Raw genomic sequence first — 8,127 nt, 5'->3', positions numbered from 1 at the left:
ATGCTTGTTATAATGGTGAGGGACCGGCAACTCCCACCCCAATAAGGTTTTACAAAAAACATGCTAAAACAAGACATGCATTGACAAAACCAAAAGGCTGACCACCAAGTTCTGGAGTAGCAAGCTACTCGCCGGAAAAGTGCTTCAACACCGCATCAGGGGTAGCAACGCTATATAAATGCGGTAGGAAAGACCGTGGCAGTGTCTTTCCCGACCCGCTTGCTCGCAGGGAGAGCCAGGTACTTCTGGTCTATCACTGGAGCGGTTAGCGCTCTAGTGGTAGCATTCCCAGGACTTTTTAGGCGGAGTCTGACCATCGGCGAGCTGCGGTAGGAAAGACAGTGGCAGTGTCTTCCCCGACTCGCTTGCTCGCCCAGGTGTGAAAATCGCGCTTCATGCTGTTGCTGATATTTTAAACAACCACTCGCTTATTTTAACATTGGAAAAGTGAAATACTTTTAATTTGTGTTGGCCTGCAATCACTATCTGTGCCATTTAAACTGTAATCTAAATTGTGAAGGGGCTTGGCACTTACACCGTAACTCTCGGAAGCCTGGGCTCGATCACCACTCCTGCCCGCCCTGGTCCGACGAGGTAGTTAGTACCGTTGCGCGGAGGGCGGGTCAGGGAGAGCCAGGTACTTCCGGTCTATCACTGGAGCGGTTAGCGCTCTAGTGGTAGCATTCCCAGGACTATTTTGCCCTTGTCTGACCTCGAGCGCGCAGCAGTCACGCGCACGGGAGCCGAAGACATGCCGAAGAGTAGCCCGTCTGCGCCCGTCCGCGACTGGACGAGGCCAGGGGCCATGGACTCTGCTCAAGTCAGCTTGGATCCTACTGAGGAACCCATCATGAGGTATACGGCCCAAGCTCTAGTAGATCTACGACTAGCGCCTTTAATGGGCTGTACCCGTGACTCCTGGCCATGCCTGGAAGGCCCTTTTGGGTGTATTAATTGTCGAATTCAGGCATCTTTTACTTCTACCTCTATCGGGTGTAACAGTGGGGAATTACCGGCGATGACCGGACTGAAGAGTTTTCTCTTAAACGTGCGTTCCCTACCCAAACATTTTATTGAATTATGGGACCTTATTTCCACTACTAAACCCGATATTTGCTTTTTGACTGAAACTTGGCTAAAACCGCACACAGTTCCCGTTATTACTCAGGCTCTCCCTGTGGGATACAGAATACTAAGACTTGACCGACCAGTAAAAACTGGAGGCGGCATTGCCATTGTTTATAATGACGGGCTTAAGGTGTCAATAGTGGAACATAGGAGTAGCTCCGTGATGGAAACTATCAGCTAGATTCATGAAGCAAAAATTGGCTCGCAAAGGGCCAGATTCTGCGAATCTGGCCCTTTGCGAGCGCATTTTTTGCATTTGGGATTCATCATCCCAAATGCAAAAATCGCAAAATTTGAAATCGCTAAATTGCGAGGAATTGCATTTAAGGAATCTCTATTTGAGATTCCTTAAATGCAATTCATGAACCATTTTAGAATTGCGAATTCGCAATTTTTGGCCGCTATTTACAGCGAAGTGTGACTTCGTGGTAAATAGCGAAAACTTAGAAAAATGCACTTTAGTGCATTTTTCTAAGTTGGATGTTGCGCACACACATGTCCAAAGGACATGTGTGTGTGTAACACCAGTGTAAATCACCATTTCAGGGGTGCTACAGGGTGTCCTTTGGACACCCTGGCACCCTTGAAATCGCTTCCTTATTTGCGATTCGCTAATTGCTAATCGCAAATAAGGCCCATAGGAATGAATGGGGAGTCGATCCTTATTTGCGATTAGCAATTAGCGAATCGCAAATAAGGAAGCAGTAGAAATCGTTATAAATTTTGCGATTTGTTCATGCATCCCATTTTGCGAGTCTTTAATAGCGATTCCTTAATAATCGCTATTAAGGACTCGCAAAAGAGGAGCATGATTAATCTGGGGGTTAGATCTTTAGGATCAGCTCTGCATCCAAAACTCATTGGAAGGGGGCATTGGTTTATCATCCGCCAGGGCCAAGTGCCGACTTTACTCTCTCCCTCACTGAACTACTGGCCCCCCATTTTAAAGCTAAAGAGGATTTCCTTCTCTTGGGGGACTTTAACATACATGGCGATCTTCCTAACCATTCCGAGTCCTCATCTTTGTTTTCAGACCTTTCCATACTAGGGCTTACAAAGCAAAATAATGGCCCTACACATGTGGCAGGCCATACTTTGGATATTGTCTTTTCTAATTGCTCTAAGGTATTATGCCGACCCCCGACTCGAGTAAACTGGTCAGACCACTGTATAATCGATTTTTAACTCCTTGGTTTGGATAAACCTAATAAACTACTTACTCTTCCTCCCTTTTGGCGCAGACAGTGGCACAAAGTGACACTGGATGATCTCCAGAAAGTTTTGGTGGAACCCCCTATCTTAGCATCTGATATTGTGGAATCCGCCTTATCTAAGTTTAATTCTGCTCTTTCAGTTGCGGTAAACTCATTAGCCCCCCTGAAACTGTCTAAACAGCGTCCCGTATCCCATCAGGAGGCATGGTACACTGAGCAACTTAGACTGGAGAATCAGGGCTGTAGGAAACTGGAAAAAACCTGGAGGAAAACACAATCTCAGGAAAAATCACTTGAATGCCTTATCCTTATATCATAAAAATATTAGGCTAGCCAGGAAGAACTACCTCATCTCTCAGTTGATGGAAGCCGGCAACTCTTCCAAGGCACTATATCGGATCTTGCAGACTTTTATTGAACCCACAGCCTGTGAAAGTCCTGATGATTCTTCTCAATCCCTGTGCGACGACATCTCCCTCTTTTTTAAACGTAAAATAGAGTTAATCTACGATAAAATTATAAAGACTACTAATTGTAAAGGCAGCTCTCTTAATACCTTATCTTCCTCTCCCATACATGTTACTGGCACCTTTACCACCTTTCCGGCGGTTAACCAGAGTGACATCTATTCATTGATGGGTCAAATTAAAACAGGGTCCCCTTTAGATCTTCTACGTGCCAAAATGGTAACTTCTTTGGGCAGCTTACTCTGCCCTTCGATCCAGACGCTGATGAACCTTTCTCTTGGGGAGGGACGGGTTCCACAAGAATGGAAGAAAGCTTTGGTGAATCCTATTCGTGAGAACTCCGCCCTGGACAGATTTGCCCAACCTCCGCCCCATTTCCCTTCTGCCATATCTCAGCAAGATGACTGAGAAGCATGTGAATACCCATCTGTCGAATTTCATCGAGGCGTCAGGAGGCTTAGATCATTCCCAATCGGGATTCAGATCCAACTACAGCACAGAATCAGCGCTCCTCTCCGTGACTGATACCATCAGGATGTCACAGGATAGAGGGGGCTCAATGATTCTGGTGCTGTTGGATCTGTCCGCAGCCTTCGACACGATATCGCATGATATACTTCTCAGTCGTCTGCAGGAGGTGGGAGTTGGAGGTTTGACTCTGTCCTGGCTAGAGAGCTTTCTCTCAGGCCGCTCACAAAGTGTCAGCCTGGACTCCTTCCATTCTACATCTATGGAGCTCACTAAGGGGGTTCCACAAGGCTCATGTTTAAGCCCTACACTATTTAATGTGTATGTGGCCCCCCTAGCTGACCTTGTGAGGGCGTAGGGATTCACGATAGTGTCGTATGCCGCCGACACTCAGCTTTTATTACCTTTCCAGACCCTCACCCCTGCAATTAAACACTCTTTTGCTGAAGGTATGAGAGCGGTGTCCTGCTGGATGGCCTCCAATTCCTGCAATGTAATGTAGGGAAAACTGAGGTCATGCTATTTGGGGAGGCTCCTCTGCTGTGGTCGCCAGATTGGTGTTCACTGGACTTGGGGCCTGTCCCCAGTCCCAAACAGACAGTGAAAAATCTAGGTGTGCGGCTGGACCAAGGACTATCACTTAAAGGAACACGTGAATCAGGTTACCGGGTCCTGTTTTCGGGTAATTGGACTCCTGAAACAAGTGTTTCCTTTTCTGCCAGACATCTTCAGAAAGACCCTTGTCCAAGCCCTTGTAGTTAGCCGTTTGGATTATTGTAACGGTCTTCTTTTATCTGCTAATGATACTCTGCTGAGCAGGCTACAAGTGGCTCAAACACCGCGACAAGGCTGGTTCTTAATGCTCCACCTAGAACTCCATCCCGCCCCCTTCTAGAGAAACTTCATTGGCTGCCCGTTCGGCAAAGGGTTAAGTTTAAAATCTGCTGCGTCATTCATAAATGCACCTTTGGCTCAGGCCCTCAGTATCTGACTGAAGTGTTCACCCCTATAAACCCGGACGTACCCTCCGGTGAAGTAATCAATCTCTGCTACAGGTCCCACCAATCAGAAGGGCGAGACTGGGAGGCCAAGCGCTCTTGTTTCTGGGTCCCAGTCTATGGAATAAACTCCCTTTTAATCTGAGACAAAATACTAACCATCTTGCCTTCAGAAAAGCTCTGAAGACATTTTTGTTTCAGACCGCATGATTCTTAATATACCCAGGAGAGCGCGATCTTTAGCACATAGGGTGAACCAAGCGCGGAGATACCCCTTCGGGGGTCGAGTCCTGCGCTATATAAGCCTTTAAATAAATAAATAAATAAAACCTTTTCCCCCTCTTCTATCCTGCTACTATCCCTCGCAATCCAAATAACCAACCAACATATCAACCACTTATATTACTTTCATATTTCACTATACTAAATCACCAAATCCTTTATGGGTTCCAGAGTAGCGGGCTCCTCGCTAAAATGCATTTCAGCACCTCATCAGGAGTAGCAAGCACTATATAGATGCAAACCTTTTTCCCCTCTTCTATCCGTCCACTGTTCTTCTCAATCCAAATAACTGATTAATATATCCACCACTCAAATTACTTTCAAATTTCACTATACTAATTCCTCACTAATCCTTTATGGGTTCCGGATTAGTGTGCTACTCGCCAAAAAAGTAAATCCATACCTCAGAGGTAGCAAGCGCTATATAAATACACACTTTTTCCCCTTCTCTATCCCTCCACTATCCTTCTCAATCCAAAAAACTAACATATCCACCACTCAAATTACTTTCATATTTCACTATATTAATTCACCACTAATCCGTTATGGGTTCCGAAGTAGCATGCTACTTGCCGAAAAAGCGATTTAAAGCCTTGTCAGGGTAGGTAAGCGCTATATAAATGGAATTACAATACACTCTAGGCAGAGACATCCACATCGAAATGATCCATTACATCTAGGTGTAGCTCTACATGTGCAGAGATCTTTGTGTATCAACCCCTGGTTGCCTGGACATCCATGCATAGCCTCCCATGTCTGTTCCCGAACAAGTGGGACTCTGCCATGCGGACAAGCCGGAGGCACATATGTCTAGACTGAGAGCAACAAGCGGCAGTTCTCTAGCAAGGGCCAGATAACACATTCTTTGCAAACCCCTGAAGCAATCTAGCTAGATTCACTTGGGTAAGCCCTTAATATTGTTCAACCTAGGATTGAACCCAGGAGGACCAGGCAGCCTATTCACCTAGCATATGACCAGACCTAACCAACAGTACACGTGCCACTTAACCTGGGAACGATCATGCAAAACAAGCCTCAATCAGTAAGAAACTTTGATATTTTCTTACAATAAAGGTAGAAAAGAAAAGGTGTTGGGCCTCCTTTATTGGCCCGCCTAGGTAAAGAGGTGGGATTATGGGGTGATGAAAACAACATTTGAATTCAGAAAATTCAGTAATATAGAACCACCATGGGACGTTCATTGTGCATGCCACATCAGTTTCGTTCTCGCAGTGAAATCCCTTCCTAACTTTTTTTTGGGGGGTTACAACATGATACACCTCTCCACCCCCTTATTTTTCCAAGTTCCACCCTCCCCTGGACTTCTTGTCTGTTCAGAAAATGCGGCTTTGTGGAATGGATGTATGGGAGTAGTCAGAGACTCAACATTTTCAAAGAATGTGCACTGAGGGCACTGGGTGTGAATCATCTGTGCCGTTTTTGCCCCATGGTGCGGCGCATTTACAATGCGGCGCATCCAGGGTGGCGGAGCTGTGGCGCACAATAACTGGCGCATCCCTGCTGATATGCAGGGATGCGCCAGTTATTGTAAATCTGCCCCACAGTGTTTATAAGCTGGGCAAGTAAAGCAAATCGTCAAGGTTTGCTTACCTGTGGCATTATTGAAACTTAAAAAGTATTCGCTTGTGAATGATGGAATTTTTACGTTCATATAATTTCCATTGCATTTAAAAGTGTGTCAATGTATGCATTATGCTCAGAGCAAAGACTTCTAGCTGTAGCGTTATGGGCTCTGCAGAGCAGACGAGGTACCCTAACCCTCTATGAAAATTGCAAAAATATTCCAGAAAGGGCTAAGTGCAAATTACGCCATTTGAAAAGTGGATATTGGATAGGTATGGGAAATTGCAAAACTAGCTAATAATCCCTGTGTACAGTATGCTTTTCCTGCCAGGTTTTGACTGATGTTACTGGCAATGTGTCACTAAATGTCATCAGAAGTCTGCTGGGTTGGGTGTGGGATCATCAAAATCCTCTTTTCAAGTGGCCTTTAAATCCAAGCAAATTTTACCCACCATCCTTCAATTCACGATAAGATATTTATTTTTTAGAGGTTCTTCAATGGAAGCGCCCTGGCCTGCCCTAAATCTTAAGAATCATTGACAACGGTAATGGCCTATTTTGCTTTGAAATGATGGATTGTAGACTACATTAATCAAAGTAGAGGGGCGTCTACCCCCTGCTGCAACTCCAGAAGTTGACCTACATCTCCTCTTCTAGACCTGGTTCCATGCTTGAGGCACCATCTTGTAACTTTCATGGCAGTGCTCAGGAAAACATGAGCGCCAGTGCTTGGATGGCCTCTGCTTTGGATTCTGCCCACGCCCACCTCCCCAGTGACTCCTTCCCAGAACCCCAGCGCTCCACCAGCCCCCCCACCACCCCCTGCACAATGGACTAGCCAATACCAAATACCTGCAAAGCTTACGAACAAGTGGCTCAAAAGATACTTCTTGGAAGATGAAAGGACAAGCAAGGAAGGGCTGATGGGGCATATTATCAAGGGACCTAACGCTGCTTTTTTGGGCACATAACGCCAAAAAAGCAGCGTTTTTTTTATTTATTTATCGTACAATCATCAAGGCGGCGCTTACATGCATTAGCGCATGTTAGCTGCCGTTTCCGTGACGCTTTGCATCTTAGCGATATACATCGCTAATTAGATGCAAAGTAGGCGTTCCTGCCAAGAAACAACTTGAAAGATGTTGCTAACACGACATCGCAGTATTTACAACGCGGCCCAGGAACCGCGAATCGATTAAAAAGGCCTGCTTGAAAGTTGACTTAGCCATGTTTTATATGGGAGGTGGATCGACTGGTTACGTCCACACCACCCTATGATCAAGCTTTTCATTAGCGTGTGAAATCATCGCTGGATTTGACATACTAATGAGTATTAGCGCCGTCTATCGCTGGTTTGTACATCGCCTGTTAGAAGAGCGGTGTTAATACGCCGCTAACACGGCGATATAAACCAGCGATCGACAGCGATAATCAAATTCACTCTAAGCGCAATTCGCGATATTTACCGCTACCCGTTGATAATATGCCCCGAAATTCTTTCAATTAACAATGTTTCACCGGAAGCCTTTGGCGAGTTCTCAAGCACACATCACTCACATCGGGCTGTGCCACCTCTGGTAGGAGTTATGTAACTCTTTTTTTCTTGCAGCAGATTCAGACGATATATCCCTCTATTACTATTTCTATGTGTAGTGCCTTAATGCCACCACCCGCTTGATCCAGCTCAGAGCCTATTCGAATGTTGTGACTTCCACAGATTTGATTAGGACATTTAGGGGCATATTATCAAGGGGGGCGATAGGCACTTTTCGCCGGTTTAGCGGCCATTTTCGGCCGCTAAGCGGTGAAAAATCCATCGCCCCATTATCAAGCTGTCGCTAACAGCAGTTAGCGACAGCTTGAAGGCGATAGCGAGCGGTTTAGGGCCCGCTGTGCATGTCAGCGATATTTATCGCTAATGACATGCAAAGTGGGCGTACCCAAACCGTTAGCGACTGAAAGCAGTCGAAAACGTCGCTATCGCCT

The sequence above is a fragment of the Lissotriton helveticus genome, chromosome 8, assembly GCF_964261635.1.
Source record: "Lissotriton helveticus chromosome 8, aLisHel1.1, whole genome shotgun sequence".
NCBI lineage: Eukaryota > Metazoa > Chordata > Amphibia > Caudata > Salamandridae > Lissotriton > Lissotriton helveticus.
Note: the sequence above shows the minus strand (reverse complement) of the source record.